At 33.2% G+C, this 18,313-nt stretch overlaps 1 protein-coding gene across 1 annotated transcript in view; it reads left to right on the forward strand.

Moving 5' to 3' along the window:
- Positions 1–18,313, forward strand: part of STPG2 (sperm tail PG-rich repeat containing 2) — a 537,574-nt gene that overhangs the window by 469,661 nt on the left and 49,600 nt on the right. The window lies entirely within an intron of this gene.

The raw sequence follows: 18,313 nt of genomic DNA on the forward strand, positions 1-18,313 counted from the left end.
TTTACTGTTACTAATTTGCTTATAATCACCCATTATATTTTACATAGCACTTTCTTGAAAGGATATGGGAAGTATATTAAAATAACTCCTATTTATTGAGCTTCTATCATGTACTTTCTAGACTTCTATATAATAATTACTTAATTTTTATAATCACCCTAGAAAGTATATAGATGTGGTATCTGTTTCATAGATGATGAAAATGAGACTGTTTAAAACATTTATCCAGCTGGTAAGTAGCCGAGTCTATATTATAATCCAAATCTATCTTATACCAAAGCTCCTGCATACTCTTTCTACTCTTCTAGAATATTGAACTAATTTTTTTATTATAAAAATTTTAGAGTGTGTATCTGAAGCCACAAAATAGTAGGAAAATGTCAAATACCATGTGCTATTTATACAGTGGATAAAAATGCTTTGCATTACATTAAAGTCGTAACTTTAAAGCAGCATGACATTTTAAATTGTTTGACTAGCTGGCTTCTTTAAAGAGCTACTTCACTACAGTGGAGGAAACTCTTCCATTCACATGTGTCAAACATCTTAGGTGGTATAAGAGTATATGGTATTTCAAGATATTAACATTATCATATCATAGCTGAAAGAACTTATGAATGATTCTTCTAAGCTTCTGTCTTGCATTATAAAATTGTTTAAATTGTTCAGTATAAATGGGTCAACAGCTGTCCTTAAAGCTCCTATAAGACATACCAATATTTCATTTATTCTTCAACCAACCAACCAAAATTTCTGCTAGTCTAATTTAAATCTTTAATTTAACACTTTTTTAGTATCTATATGTAGTAGAAGTCACCAGCATCTCCATGTGTGTTTAAGTCATCCCTCTTCCCTCTTCTCTAGCTAATATTACTTAAGGTAAGACAAAGACTGTACATCACTTTCAGGATGGTTTGTCAAGTTTCTCTATTAAAATTCACATCATTATAAATTATTCAAGTCTCAATAGTAACCCCTAAAGTAAGTATATGTTAATAGTTTTTATGGTAACATATTGAATTCAAACAGCTAAATAGTACTACCTACGTAGAGAAAAAATTAATTACAACAAAATTTACTATACAAAAAAAATCTACTATACAATTGTTTGATTTTCACCAGATTCCATTGTAAAACTGAAGCTATGAGAAACATTTAGCTATTGAAATTATAAAAGTTTGAAAATCTATAAAAAATATCCAAAAAATAAAATATATACTAAACAGAAAACTAATGTTTATGCCAAAATAGCAACATTTTTTTATTTTTTTATTTTATTTTTATTTTTTTAGCAACATTTCTTTAATGCAAGAAAAACATGGAGATAAAATTATAGTACTAGTGATTCCGTACATGTTTTAACACTGATACTCTTCCCATTTTAGTAGTAGCATGAAATTATTTAATGAGTCCAATGTAACAGTCTGATTGCTTGTGTAAACACTATTCAATTAATTAGTTATTCATAATTATTAGGTTCTCTATTTTTACTCACTATGGATGTAGGAAGTCGGGTTTTTAAAAAGTCATATATATATACTTTTGACTTTTAAAAAAAAAGTATATATATATATATATATATATATATATATATATTTTTTTTTTTAGAGAGGGAGGCAGGCAGAGGGTGAAGGAAAGAGAATCTTAAGTAGTCTCCATGCCCAGCATGGAGCCTGATGTGGGGCTCAGTCTCACAACCCCAAGACCCCAGCTGAAATCAAGAGTCAGACAGAGCCACCCAGGTGCCTCCAAAATCATATTTTTTTAATAGCAAAGTTCAGGCTTTGGAAGGTGACTATTACTGGTAGATATTCCAACAAGCATTTTTAATAAGATAGATTAGATACTCTATTTTTATTTACTTTTAAAAAAATAACAAATTAAATCTGAAAATGAAAAATTTTAAAAAGTGAATATCAATTCATTCTGATTTTAACCTTAGGATTTTTTTTCTAGACTATTTATGCATGCATGTTAATATTAGTTCAGTTTTCAAATACAGTCTTCAGTGTACATTATTTATGAACAATTAGATCATATGTAGATTTCTGTTGAAGACAAAATTTTAGTTTTTCAAGAGCCCTTCCAAAGATGTTGAAATAATATAAAATAATAGGTCCTTGTTATTGTTGTTAGTATGAGTTTCACTGTTGTGTTCATTTCACGTCTTGTGTCCAAAGTACATTTCTGAATATTGACTTCTTATTTGCCATTTCTGGATAATGATCCTGAGTGGTATAACATAAGAGAATTGGGAAACTTTGCTTTTAATCCTAGTTTGGTCTATAACAGAACTAAGCTGGACAATTTACTTAACAGTATGTGGTTGGTTTCCAATCAACTAAATTAGATTGATCTAGTCAACTTCTCAGTTTCCTTAATTCCTAGAATTCTTTGACATGCCTGTTGATTTGTTGTCCTGTGGTAAGTCATTCATTATTTCTTTGTGCAAAAATTAACGATCATTTAGAGATGAAAAAGGCTATTTCAGACTCCCCAGTGGTTAGGAAATACACTGAGAAGATTATGTATTTATTTCATTCTTTTCAATATGCTGTTTAATAATGCACAATAGTAATAAAGAATGAACTATGTATTTCTATATACGAATGTAAATATTGAACTGTCACATATTAAATATTATAAAAAAATTCTAACAACATAAATCTCAAAATTCTGGAATTAATATTTGAAAACCCAACTGATTCTTTGTTATAAATCAAAATTTGACCCACACTTATCTGTTTATTCAGACCAAGATCAATTTCATTTTTTCTATTATTTCACATTTGCACATACTTTTAAAAAGTTTTTTTAAAACTCTGTTATTTAAAATAAAAGTTTACTCTTTATAGCTGATTCATTATTGGCATTTTAATTTCTGATAAGGTAAATTCTTAGAAGAAAAAATAACAATTTTGTGTTTCTTATAAATATCCATAAAGATTAATTACACTTTATGACAGATCTGTGAAATAGAAATATTGTCATCACTTTTTCTGAAATACTATCCTCTCCAGGCACAAAGCTAAAACTGTCTTGGAGAGTTAAATAGCATTCTTTAAAATGTAGACCAAGAATTTAAAAATAATCTGTAATCAGTACATACACAGAGGAAATTTTTAAGAGTCTAAGTTAATAACATGCAACTAAATGTTATGGTAAAATCTCAATATTTGTTTTTAAATTCCTGCAAGATGATCAATGTGTGGTTAAAATTGAATTTTTTTGACTTGCAACACTTAATCATACAGAGTTCATAAATAGAGATTAGAACAAGGATTCATACTGTTGACTTGGGGACTGGTCAAGGCTAGTCCATTGTATAAAATTTATAGAGGTATTTTAAATCTATCTATAAATGCAAAAATATCTTAAGTGTTCAGATATTCCTCTCATTTTTTTTTCTTTTTTTCTTTTGGTTTATGGACATCACAGCATTTGGGAATAAATTATTTTCATAGCACTATCTTTTTGCTGTATTTTTTTCTGATTTATATTTCTAATGAAAATTAAATTCCTTTTAATTTTCAGTGTCACTATTCTTGTCAACTTATTATGAAAATATGTGCATCTTCTATCATACTTCCTTTTTTCAAACTTAATCTCTTATTCTCAATCTAACTTTGCAAGATTATTCATCCAAAATCTAGTGCCTTATATGTAAGCCCTCCTTTTTAAAGGCCTTCATTGATCCTCCACTGTCCATTGTACATTGATCATATACCTACTTATATTAGACCCTTTTGCATGTAGAACACAGGATCTAGATACAGGTCATTGTTCTGTCCTTTTATACTTAGTTTCTATCTAGTACACTCCATACTCAGGTTCTTTTCCTCTCTATACAATTATTCTACTGTATCCAACTGTCTTTTACTTATTACCTGGACATACTGTAATCATTCTATTGTTTTTTTTTTTTTTTTGCCAAAATTGCTTAAATGCTTTACCTTTATCATTTTTAAGCTCTCCTTATGTAATTTATTAATTGATTCATTTAATTTTTTACCATCTCTATGAGGTGTAGGTACTGTTGTTCTCTGGTTTACAGTGAAGGGTACTGTGACAAAGAAAAATTAGGGAACTTTTCAAGGTTAGACAGAAGATTAGAACTGGGGTAGAATTCTGACATTTTTACTTAAGTCTGACATCTTAACTGGTTTATTACAAGATCTACTTATCCCTGTACCTTTCTCCTTTTCTCTCTCTGCCTCTTGTTCCACCTTCCTTTTACCCTGTTTTCCTTTTTGGTCTTTTCTCATTCTTTCTGGAATAATACAAGTTTCTAATTTTGTAGTGTTCTGTCTAGAGATGTAAAATGAAATTTGCTTCAATAACATCTATTCTGAGCTACCATCTTCTGAGTTAGTATAGTCATGCCTGGGATCACCCCTCTCTGCTGGCATTTGTAGAGCTGTTGGCATCTCCATTTGACCCCACTTTCCATGCATGATCCTTCTTTATGACCACAAGGGCCCAGCAGTGTATGCTGGCTTCTTTTTTTCTTTTTAATCCTTCTCACAATGGGGGAAATTTTATGGCCCTTCTACAACTCATTGGCATTCTGGGAGTGCCAGTGGGGCTTTTCCATACCAATCTCTTTACAGAGCTTTTTGAATTCTATTTGACTTTGACATGGAATTTGGGGGGAACTTTCTAGACCTTGATAGGACAAGCAAGGGAAGAGAGCAATTATTATCTTCTATTCTAGATCCCATTGTAAACCTCTAATTTTTCCACCTCTACCTTATAAATTCTTATCATTTCTCTATTGGCAACTCTGAAGTTCATATGATTTTTCATCCCTCTGTCTAAAGCCTAAATCGCCATTTTTTACATAATTGTTGGTTTTAATGTTTAAAAGTCAAGAACTTGATGTCTTGAATTTTGATTCTGTTGTCCCTTGGAGTACCAAATTTCTTCAAATAGCTGGGCCCTTCGCAGGACAAAAAGAAAGTGAGGATGAAAAGCAATTCTATTAAAAGATTTTGATGTCATTCCCTAATAGTGGCATCAAATTGGAGGTAAAAAATAATGTTGTTGAGAATGAGCTGGTAAGGAGCCAGTATAGTGAAAATTTTGTTTTATTGTGATAAGATAAACAGGAAGGCATTTAATTAATATTTTTGACAGAAGTAATATGATAGGAGTGTTATATGGAGCAATTTTGTTCTGTTAGCCTAGGGTATGATAAAACAAAGGAGGAAGACTACAGAAGGTCGATTTTTAAATTAAGTACTTTTTTGTCTATAGCCAAGTTTTTCCTCCTGAGTGTATCATATTTTCTAATTTATATTAATGCTTTTTTTCCATGAAAGAATGTTGTCTACTTCCCGCTAAAGGTGAAATGATTTTTTATGACAATTCCATTTTTGCTATATTATATGCTCCTTAGATGTATACTCATTTAATAGAACTACCAATAACTCATAGCATTTTAATGTGATTTGTGTTATCATGTAACTTTGAACCTTGTTTTATAAAAAAGAGAATGAATACTTAAATGTACCTGCTATCATTTCTAAGTGACTGTCTCTTTTACTCATGGTTTATTTCCTCTGATGAGGTTCTCAGCAGACAGTTCTTATCATGGTGTTTTTATAGTTTCTTAATTATTCACTGTCATTTTTAAATGAATGCTCCAGGAATACTTGAGTATTTACATACTCTTTGTCACCTTGCTTAACTTTGCATGTCTCATTGAAGGGTCTTGATAATTATTGTAATAGAACTTGAGAGAAGTTATGTCAGCTTGCACATACCATTAGTGCATTAATGTGTCAAAATAGCAGTGAATGACACAGCTCGAGGCAGTCTTAAAAGCTACTAATGGCAGACCAACTCTAAGAAATTGATTTGTAAGCAATACTGAAGCTATAAAACTTGCTCCTTGATATATAGTTTCAGAAAGCCTTGTTCTATTTTTCACTTTATTTTTAGTAAATGAGTAATAGCTATTTGAATAAGAGAGCAATCTATAAAGACTACATGGTTGATGTTCTCTTTGTTGAAGTAGCGATAGAAAAGTTCAAATAGGAAAACTAACAAGGTAGTAGCATGTTAAAATTAATTCAGCTGTTAACATTTAAGCTGTAGTTTAATCATGGGTTTGATCTTATAAGTTACTGTTTTGTGGTTAATAGAAATGGATGTGGTAATGTGTTTTGTCAAACTAATAGCTTTTTGACACTCAAAAGAGTTGAGGAGACATTTGAAAAGTGATATAAACTTCATAAATAGAAATTTATGAGAAATAATATAATAAATATAAATATAGTTATGTTTTAAAAACGGAAAGAAAATAGATTTTAAAACTAAGTATATACAGAGTTCAAAGGCTTAATGATCTGTTGAGTTTTATGATAAAAATGTTGAGTTTCTAGATAAAAATGTACTTGTATTGTTCTCCATACAGCAGTCAGAGATCTTATAGCACTCTATTGTTTGGGCTGAGTCTGTCTTTCTCTTACGGAGCTCCATTAGTTCAGGGGCCATCCCCATCATGCATATCACTGTGGCTTCCAGGACTAAGCCCAGTATGTAGCACAAATTCAGAGCCTGATTAATACGGTTATACAAAAGACTGTGTGCTCTTGCATGGGCCAAGCCATACAACTTTAATATGAGGTAGGTTTTTTGGAAGTGCCATAAGTTTGGAACAAAGGATAATCCAAGTAAGATAGATATGCCTCAGATTTCCTAAAACTTGCTCCATTCAGATAGCTGTTGGGAAAACAAAAAGCAAAAAACAAAAACAAAAACAAAAAACAAAATAAAAACAGGGTAGTATGGTATACTGGAACTGACATCCAAATTTGCACATAAAACAAATGAGTTTGATTGGGATATTTGAAAGTTTCCATTTAACCCTAAAATTTGTGACTGTGATTCAGGTCCATGTTCATGGCTATGCCACATAGAAGTGACTGCAAATAGATTGCTATTTTAAATGAATCCAGAAATACTTTTTTCAGAGGAGAATGAGCTCAGCTCAGAAACAGGCAGCTTCATAGCTCATGAATTTTATTCCACTGTGTGTGACAAGGAAGAGGGAGTATCAGAAAGACCCTAAAGAACTATGAAATTTCCCAGGGTGCACTTGGAGACAGTGCTGGGAAAAAAAAAAAGATTACTTGCTTCAGTTATGCTTTCTTTCTTTCCTCCGGTCTTCATTCTATCCTCATGTGTTCATTGTTTACATTAAGTATTTGAAAATACAGTGACTTCTTGAAACAATTTCTTTAAGTCAGGCTGAAAATACAATACTACAGTATCAGAATAATGTATAAGAAATACTCAATGTAAGTTTTAAAGTTCGGTTTTGACAAAAATTTTGTACATATATAAAATATTATATGAATATGTAAAGGTTGCCTCTTTAAAGGAAAGAAAAGTATTTTTCTAACATATAATTACAGGCTAAATTCATAGGGAATTTTATACTCAGTATTACCATACATTTTTAAGAAGTATGTGAAAAAGGCAATATGGCATAGTTCCAAAATTCCTTCATACATTAAAGTTACTTTAAAATTCCTTACTCCAACTTTACAATATTTGAACTTTACAAACTGTGCATTCTATCCTAACTTCCTGTTTCAAATTGTTCCCTCAACTTATAATTTACTACTCTAGAGACAGTGGTTGACTTTTTATGGGGTGATTATTTTCCAGTTGTTTCTTCTTTCAATTCCCTTTTCAGCTTTTCTCCTCTAAGCACCCACAAACACATGTACATGTCTTTTCTCATTTACTTGATATGTGGTCTTTACAATGAGGCTGTCTTTCTGTGAAAATGAAATTTTATATCTTATTAAAAATTCCAGAATGCTGTGTCCCAAATGGGCATACAATTTTGAGCATAAGATCCTAAATCTGAAAAACCAGAAGGAAAAATGACTTGCTTGTAATATCCATAACTACTTGTAATAATACAACCTTATAGATTTACTAAGGTCATGATTTACAGTCATGCACATTCCAATAAGTAAGGTTTTCATCTCTGAAAGTGTTCTCACCACAACAAAACAGATTTGTAGTTCACTTAATTATAACTGTATATCTTCATAACACTTATTAGTTATGCCTCACATTCACCTTAGGGAGATGCTGTTCCAGATACATTTTTTATTTTGACCAAAAGCTTGATTATTTGGTACTGATTTGATTTCACCAAGACTTTGGTCTTAAAGACCCATGCATGTTTTTAAAAATCATCCTAGTGTTTCTATTCATAACATTTATGAACTTTCAGATAAGACATTCCAGATAGTGACCACTTCCATATCCCCAGTCATCCAATGGAAAGGGAACACATTGATTAAGATGAATATAGATAATTATATAGATCATTATATTTAATATATAATGTCTCTTAAATGATACCTTATGAGGTCTACATTCAGGAAAGGTATGCTACAACCAAAGAAATTGACGCTTGATTATATATATAATTTTTGGCAGTAATAAAGAATATGAAATACAAGGTAATTAAGAACTTAAACATTTTTGAGCCAACTGGCACAAAGGACTTTAACTTTTACTTAAATATCTCCAAATAGTATTTTTCAAATACATAAATCTTATACCCTTGAAGTTCAGAACGTTTAAGGAGAAATATGAATGATTCAGTTTTATTTACTATTAAAGTCATACTGAATCATATGCTGTATGAAAAATATTTTTATTACTAGTAAAATGCAACTTACTTTTCTCTCCTCCATAAGAAAATATAAGTCTCAGAAAGAAGTTCAGTTCCTTCTTTAGACACTTGAACATCCACTTTCTTAATGGAAATAAAATCCCTCCTTGGATTTGAGGACAACTTTCACCTCAGTCCTCTTGTCATGATCTCCCAGGGCTCTCACACTTTCATAACTCCCCTCTGGGCCCTGTTCCTTCAGACTACTGTCTCATTCAATTATCTTCTTTCTCCTTTTTCTTTAACCTCTCCAGCTGCTTACACTTCCTTCACCATACAATATATTCATGACTTTGGGGTATTTGGAAAAAAAACAAAACCTCTGTCTGGATACCTTAGCCACTCTCAATCTTTATTTCTTCATGAGCAGGCTCTAAAGAAGAGTCCAGAGTCCAGATTTATTGTTGTCTTTATCTACCTTCTATGAATGCCTCAATTTATTGTAGTCTCTCTTCTACCAGTCAGTGGCAACTGTTTTTGTCAAAAACATCAGTGAACTCTTCAAAACAAAATCCGGGGGATCCCTGGGTGGCTCAGTGGTTTAGCGCCTGCCTTTGGCCCAGGGCGCGATCCTGGAGTCCCAGGATCGAGTACCAGGATGGAGTCCTACGTCGGGCTCCCAGCATGGAGCCTGCTTCTCCCTCCTCCTGTGTCTCTGCCTCTCTCTCTCTCTATCATAAATAAATTAATTAATTAAAAAAAAAAAAAACAAAGCAAAATCCGAAGAACACACTTGAAGCATTGTCACTTACTTTATATTTTTTGTTCATTTTGTTTTTGCTGCAGTGAACCAATTATAATCACTTCCTCAGTGTTGGGATTCTTCCTCACTTTGACTTAGCTTTGTGACATAGAGTAGGGATGAAACAAGAAGGAAGGGAAGAGTCTCAGGAGACAAGCTGACCAAAGTAAAGCCATTTTGGTTTTTAAGCTGAGAGTTAACTTAAATATCAGTATGTCATAAGAAGAGTCACAAGATCTGACTCATGGAAGACCATAATACCCCACTCCCTCTGGCAGCAAAAGTAATAAAGAATTCTTAAAATTGCTCCTTGCAGGTAATTCCACAACCCTAAGACAGTGGAAAAACTAACCACCCAATGTAAGTGATAAACCCACAGTTAAAGAGTAAGCCCCTCCTTAACTGATTAGTTAATTTTTAAAGAGTATAAGGGGCACCTGGGTGGCTCAGTTGCTTAAGCATCTGCCTTCAGCTCAGGTCATGATCTGGGATGGAGCTGGGTGTCAGGCTCTCTGCTCAATACTGGGTCTGCCTCTCCCACTGTGAGCTCTCTTTCTCTCAAATAAATAAATAAATAAATAAATAAATAAATAAATAAAATCGCTAAAAAAGTAAAGTAAGAACTTATAAAATTCTTCATTGGAGACAAAGGGGAATCCTCTTTCCATGTGGGAGGAGACACCACTACTTTGTCTATGAAGCAAAAGCATCTTCCTTACTTCTATACTTAATAAATCTCTGTCCCTTTGTTTAAATGGCTTTTGCTCAAGTTCTTTCTCACACAATGGCAAGAACTCTCTTGGCAAGGGTAAGGAAACCCTCTCTCCCATGGCCTTGTCCCATCCAGCATTAGGGAGGCACTACAGCACAGTGTTTGATTTCTTGAAACCTGTCAGAAATACCTGGATTTACTGTCTTTATTTTGCTGCTTAGTATCTGGATTACTTTGGGTACATTACCTAATCTCTCTAAAGCCAATTTCTTTTCTTGGAAGTAGAGATGGTGATTGTATCCACCTCACAGGGTTGTAAGACCAAATTTTTGAAAAAAAATACTAAAGGGCTAATTATGATGTGTGGTATATGCTGAACCCTCAGCAAGTGAAACATTAATATATTTTTTAGAGATTTTATTTATTCATGAGAGAGAGAGAGCATGAGCAGGGAAACAGGGAGAGGGAGAGAGAATCCCAAGCAGTCTGTGCTAAGGGTAGAGCCCAACACAGGACTCGATCCAGGACCCTGAGATCTGACCTGAGCTGAAATTAAGAGTTGGATGCTTAAATGACTGAGCCACCTAAGTGTCCCAGCATTGTTAATATTTTAAACCATAAGGATACTCTTTTTCCTTCCTTCCTTACTCTTCCTCCCATATCCACACTTCCCTATCCTCTCATTCCCTTGCCTTCTTTTCTTTTTTTTCTCTTTTTTCTCCTCTTTATTCCCCTGTCTTCCCTTTTCTTACCTTCCTTCTCTCTTCTCAGGTTCTTTCTTTAGTGCCCTCAGATGCTCCAGTGAGGACCATGGTTGTGGCTACTGATAACCCCACCATGTTTATCCAATCCACATCCTTCCCAATTGCTTCAAAACTGCATATTGCATTTCATGATACACATTTCCAGCTGGGGATTTCCTAGGCATCTTAAAGACAGCATGTTTCAACTGGGATCTATCCAAGTTAGCATCCCAGAATCTATCTAATTTGGTGCACTAGCATTTCACAAACAACACTAAAGCCACACAACACTTTGGCTTTATTTAGTCCCCTCTTAACTTTTGAGCTATTGTAGTCAGCAATGTTTCTTTCTATTACATACATCCACAAGATGCAATAATATTGTTGTTTTAAACAGTCAATATTTTTTCTATATATCAACCTCGTCACTGTATCTAGTGCTCTTCATTTCTTACTTCAGTTTTATCTTTTCATTCCTTTCAGCCTGACACACTTTTGGTGTTATATAATATAGCATATATGTTTTATATATATATATATATATATATATATATATATATATATATATATATATAATGTATGTGTATAATTGTGTGTGTGTGTGTATAGCAACCAATCACCTCAGCAGATTACTAATTCTCTTATTTTTTCTTTGTCTGAAAATATTTTTATTGCACTCTTAACTTTAAGGGATATTTTCACTGGATTAAACTCTAGTTTGGAATTTTTTTTCTAATCTTCCAGGGCTCAGCACAGTTTCTACTGACTTCCATGTTTCTATTGATAAGTCGGCACCAGTTTTATTGTTACTGCTTTTGCAATTTGATTTAGTCTTTGGATTTCAATTTCAAGTGACTAGTTATGGTCTTCATTTTACTTATCCTGATGGTTTGCTGATATTCTTGAATATGTGGGTTGATACCATTGATCAGTTGTGGGAAATCCTTGGTCATTATCTGTTCAAATATTACTTTTGCCACAATCTCCCTGTCATCTCTATTGGGTAGTCTAGTGACAGGTATGATAAACTTTCACTGTGTCACTTAAGTCTCTTGCACTTTATTTTGATCTTTTCATGCTTTTTTTCCTTCTATGTTTCATTTTACTCACTTTATATTGCCCTGTTTTATAGTTCACTAATCATGTCTTCTCTGTCTGGTTTACTATTAACTTCATTGAGTGGGCTTCAAGTTTCAGATATTGTGCTTGTTCAATTTTTAAATATCTACTAATGTTTGCCTTATTGATTTTAATTCCTTATAGAAATTTTTCACCTTTTCATCAAATTTTTCCATTTTTCCTTAATTGTTAATAACATACTGGTATTTTAATAGTCTTCTTGGATAACTCCAGTATCTGGATCATTTATTCAGATGCTTTTATTGCTTACTTTTTGTGCAGATTGATGCCTCTTTGCATGATAAGCAATTTTTTATTGGATGTCAGACCTTGTGTATAAAACAACTGTAAAAGCTTTAGCTTTGTAATTAATTTGCCAACAGGGAGGGTTTCTCCATGAGAGGCTAATCACTTCAGTCCAACCCAGGACAGAACAGGATCACATCTGAGTTGAATGTTAGTAAATATTCCACTCACCTTTGATTCAGCCCTTTTCCCTGGACATAACCCTTATGAACTTTTGACAGAAAAGCATGGTAGGTTTTTGTCTTCTTAGCCTTGAAAGACTTCTGAGAGTTCTAGCTTTCTTGTGTTGTCCCAGATAGCCTCAAAATACCTCAGCTGTATATATGTGATGTATTCCACAATTCATAGCCACCCTAAGACGGAAAAGATTTCACTCCTCGCTTCATGTTCAGCCCCATCCTTGTCCATTTATCCAAATAAATTTGATATGGAAAACTAGCCACTTCTCTGCATTTTTCTCTAGTTTTCAACAATCACACTGGCTCTATATACCCACCAAATATTCTTCTGGTTTCTCTTTGCTCAAGTAACCTTGTGTGATTCTGCTCTCATCTTCAGATCACATCCCAAATCAAATGCCCCTAGAAAATGGATGGTGATATCTGTTGAGGAAAGGCCCATCCCTTTGGTAGTTTAGCTTATTTAGTTTTAATTCCTTCCTTAATACTCCAACACTAAAAAATATTTAACTTTTTAAAGTTATCTACTTCACTGGCTTTATTAGTTGTTGCAGTGTGAACATTGACCTCCTATAATTTACTAGATCCTGTTCAGACCTGAACATTGATCTGAAGCCAGTTTTTTCTTTCCTAGTGTTCTCAGAACACAGTAATTCTCTGAGCTTATCTTTGTCATAATACTTTTCTCATTTGATAATAATGACTCTGTGTATATATATATGGATGTGTGTGTACAGAGGATAGGATATATTGGTTGTGTTTACTGGTTTTGTTTATCTGCCTCTGCCTCTACACTGTAGGGCTTACCCCTAGCATTGTGTCTGCAAGGTGTGGAAGGTGAAGAACATGTAGAATGAATCAATCATCATTGATTTTTGGCAGTTATCCACATGCTAGAACACAGGTTATTAAAAGTTTAAGATCTCATGTTTGACACTTTACTCCTTTCAGTCTATGTGGTTCTAATACAAGCCCTTGTCAGCTGTTTCCTAAATATTTTAAAGGATTCCAGTATCTATACCTCTCCATACCAATATATAATTTAGTGCTAAAGATGTAATTTTGACCCTGACAAAAGTTTCTCAGGCTACTCTGGTGACTATAACACTTCTACTTTGTGTCTTTTATAGGGCTCAGCAGAGCGCTTTGTTCTTAGTAGGTACTTAATGTTCTATGTAAAGCTATACCTAAGGTTTCAATGTTCTTAAATTTTAAAAAATTACGTCTCCTAACCAATTGGATAACATTTATTACCTGGAGTACATTATTATGATGTCATTTGTAATTCTAAAGCACAAACTTCCATTTTCCTTCTTCAAAATGAAAGCCTTCTCTCATATAATTTTTTTAAAGATTTTATTTTTTAATTTATTCATGAGAGACACTCAGAGAGAGGCAGAGATACAGGCAGAGGGAGAAGCAGCTCCCTGTGGGGAGCCCCATGCAAAACTCGATCCCAGAATCCCGGGATCACGACCTGAGCCCAAGGCACATGCTCAATCACTGAGCCTTCCAAGTGCCCCATTCTCTTTATCTTTAATATATAGCAAAAGTGGGGAAAACAGTGGCAGCATTTTATATCTTATTTGGCCTTATATTACATAATGTTAAAAGTGCAGATTTATCTTGATTTTAAGTCAAAGACCATGAGTAGCTTTCTAGTGTTAACACCTAAATAAGACTTTGTTTTTAGATTTTTTTTTATATTATATGACACAAATCCTCATTAAGTTATTCTTTATCAACTTTTCTTTCTCATTTGGAAATTCTGTATGATGCCCTTAACAATGTGCTAATGAAACTTCACTGTTCTTTACAGTTTCTTTCAAGGCAAGACACTATTACAATTTCTTCTCAGATTTTTTGGAACCTAATTAAAATTTAGTGCATAAGTTCTAATTTTTATAGATTGTCTAAAGCTCATAAAGAGGAATAAGTTTCTTCTTAAACATAAATGGAAACTTCTGCTGTATTATGTAAATTTGCATCTGAAGCTTCTTAAAATTTTCTCATGAATTAGAATTAATTGGAGGATTTCTTTTAGCTTCATATCCTCCATGTAGTCAAATTATACTTACTGAACTTTTTTCTACTAAAACCCTTTTGTTTGAATGACAAAACTCCTCACTAGTTATTTAGGAAAAAACTAATCAGAGGGGGTTAGTGAGTAATAATGTAATATTACAAATATATCAGAAGTCAGGTTCCAGGACTTTCTGTAAATCCTTCTACCTTCTTGTAATCCCAATATTATCTGAAGTAAGTAATTTATTAATAGCCTATAAAGTATGGTTTTAAATGTTTAAGTATGTAGAATATAAATGCTCGTTAAATGAAAAACACAAGTTAATAAAATGGGAAACAGCAAGCTATTTTGAATAGCACAATAACAGTGAGTTGATTTTTATTGATATGTTATATTTTTATTAGCCAATTCAAAATGTTATCTAAAATGCATTTTGATTCTTTTAATCCATAGATTACTTAAAAATAGATGGTCTATTTTTATAGTTTCTATTTTTCTAGTAAAATTCACAATCTTGTCATTTTTTTCTTGAACATGTTTCACATTATTATTTTAAAGTTGCTATCTGATAGCCTTCATGTCCTGATCAGCTATAGATAAGTATCAGACAGGTAAGTCTGTCTTTATTGTTTTTTTTTTTTTTTCTGTTACTCTTGTTTCTTGATCTGCCTAGTAAACTTTGATTAATGCCAGATTTGCACATAAAAGTTTGTTGAGTCTCTGGATAAAAATGTTCTTTCTCTAAAGAAAACTCTCTCTATCCTAATACAGTCAGTAAAGTAGGGCAGATTACCTCAAATGGATCAATGAGTAAGCTGTCTTGAGGTGAGACTGCAGTCTTTGTAAATATAAGACTATATTTGCTCCACATTCACTCCTACATTTCCACAGGTCCTAAGAGAGAGCACAGTCTATTTCTAGGTCTCCTTGTCTTGCTGACCCTGAAATCTTGCCAGTCCTCTGAATTTGAGATAGCTAAAACTCTTCATTATGTTATAGCTCCTCTCTGTCTAGCTCCTAAGTCGTTTTTCTCAACAGCTTTCAAATTTATTAATTGCCACACAGCAAAACTGTCATACGTTGGGCTAAATTTTTGTGCCTCAGTTCTCCTGGGAATCTTGGCTCCTTGACACTGGCTATCTTTCTAGCCTCACTTTCCATTTTTTCTTCAGCTCTTTGAGATTGCTGAAAGCTGTTTGGCTTCTGGCCTCTAAGCAGCTATCTGTTGCCTGGCTTCTAAGTCTTTTTGCACTAAGAATCAGAAAATGCTTTCAAAAGGAAAAGCAGTCAGGAGAATGTTGGGCTAACTTCAGTTAGCTTCTTTGTCTTGGATATCATATTATCCAGTCTTTGGTGCCCCAGCAGCTCTCTATTAAATGATCTATCTTTTCTAATTGTTTTCTGGGGAAGTTTTGATGTGCTATAAGCCATTCCATCATGGTAGAAAGCAGAAATCTGTGTGTTTAGTTTAAAAGAAATACAATACTTAATCTATTTTTCAGGAACAAGCTTTCTTCACTTAATACTTTTAGGAATCTTTTTTATGACTAAATCTGGTTGGATACACTGGTAGATTAATAGCTTCCTTATTCTTGTTAAATTATGGAATATTATGATTCTACTGAATTTAGTCATTTGCCTTTTAGAAGTTTAGGTTTTTTCCTGTGTGTGTGTGTGTGTGTGTGTGTGTACTCAATTATAAATGATGCTTTGTGAACCATCAGTATTGTGTATGTAAGATAACTAGAGATGGCATTACTGGATTAGATATGCATATTTGAAATTTTTGTTAGATACAACCAAATTATTTTCTGTAAATAATTTACAGTTTACATCCAATCAATATGAAGTATCAATCCATTTAGCTTTCCAAATGTGATGAGAAAAATGTGGCATTTTTTCTTATTTTTTTGTTTAGCATTTCTCTACTCATGAAGTTGAATATCTATTTACATGTCTTAGTCATTTGTATTTCTTCTTTCAAGAATGCTCTTTATAAAATTATATTAATAAAAGAAAAGAATCATATAATCATTTCAATAGATGCAGAAAAAGCATTTGACAAAGCACAACATCCATTCATGATAAAAACCCTCAACAAAGTAGGTTTAGAAAGAACATACCTGTATTGGCCATACACAAAAAATCCACAACTAATATCATCCTCAATGGAAAAAAAACAGAGAGCTTTCCTCTAGGATCAGAAACAAGATAGGGATGGCAACTCTCACCACTGTTATTTAACATAGTACTGGAAGTCCTGGCCTCAGCAGTCAGACAACAAAAAGAAATAAAAGGCATCCAATTTAGCAAGGAAGAAGTCAAACTTTCACTATTTGCAGACAACAAGATACTCTATGTAGAAAATCCAAAAGTCTCCACCAAAAATTGCTAGAAATGATACGTGAATTCAGTAAAGTCACAGGACACAAAATCAACATACAGAAATTTGTTGCATTTCTATACACAATAATGAAGCTGCAGAAACAGAAATCAAGGAATTGATCCATTTACAATTGCACCAAAAACCATAAGAAGCCTAGGAATGAACCTAACCAAAGAGGTAAAAGATCTAAACTATAGAACACTTATGAAAGAAATTTAAGAGGATACAAAGAAATGGAAAAACATTCCATGCTCATGGATTGAAAGAACAAATATTGTTAAAATGTATACTAACCAAAGCAATCTACACATTTAATGCAATCCCTATCAAAATACCACCATTATTCTGAGAACTAGAACATACAATCCTAAAATTTGTATGGAACCACAAAAGACACTGAATAGCTAAAGTGATCTTAAAGAAAAGCAAAGCTGGAGGCATCACATTTCCAGACTTCCAAGTTATATTACAAAGCTATAGTAATCAAAAGAAGGTGGTGTGGCAAAAAACAGACACATGTTTCAATAGAACCAAATAGAAAACCAGGAAAGGGAACTACAACTGTATGGTCAACTAATCTTTGACAAAGCAGGAAAAATTACCCAATGGAATACAAAATAATCTCTTCAACAAATGTTTTGGGAAAACTGGAAAGCAACTTGCAAAAGAATGACACTGGGCCACTTTCTTATATTATATGCAAAAATAAATTCAAAGTGGATGAAAGACCTAAATGTGAGACAGGAAACAATCAAAATCCTAGAGGAGAACATAGTCAGCAACTTCTTTGAAAACATTGGCCATAGCAACTTCTTACAAGACATGTCTCTGGAAGCAAAAATGAGCTACTGGGACTGTATCAAGATAGAAAGCTTCTGCATAGCAAAGGAAACAATCAACAAAACTAAAAGGCAGCCTACAGAATGGGAGAAGTTATTTGCAAATGACATATCTGAAAAAGGGCTAGAATCCAAAATATATATATATATAGAACTTAGAAAACTCAACATCCCCAAAACAAATAAACCAGTTAGGAAATAGGCATAAGATATGAACAGACATTTTTCCAAAGAAGACATACATACAGATGACTGACAGACACATGAAAAGATGCTCAACATTACTCATCGCCTGGGAAATACAAATCACAACTATAATGTGATATCACCTCACACCTGTCAGAATAACTAAAATCAACAACACAGGAAACAACAGGCATTGGTGAGGATGCAGAGAAAGGGGAACCCTCTTGTACTGTTGGTGGGGATGCAAACCAGTATAGTCACTATGGAAAATAATGTGGAGAGAGAAACAGACTCCCCACTGAGCAGCAGGCTCAACTCAACAACGGTCAATCCCAGGACCCCAGAATAATGACCTGAGCTGAAGGCAGATG

The sequence above is a fragment of the Vulpes vulpes genome, chromosome 4 (assembly GCF_048418805.1).
Source record: "Vulpes vulpes isolate BD-2025 chromosome 4, VulVul3, whole genome shotgun sequence".
In the NCBI taxonomy this organism is placed as follows: Eukaryota; Metazoa; Chordata; class Mammalia; order Carnivora; family Canidae; genus Vulpes; species Vulpes vulpes.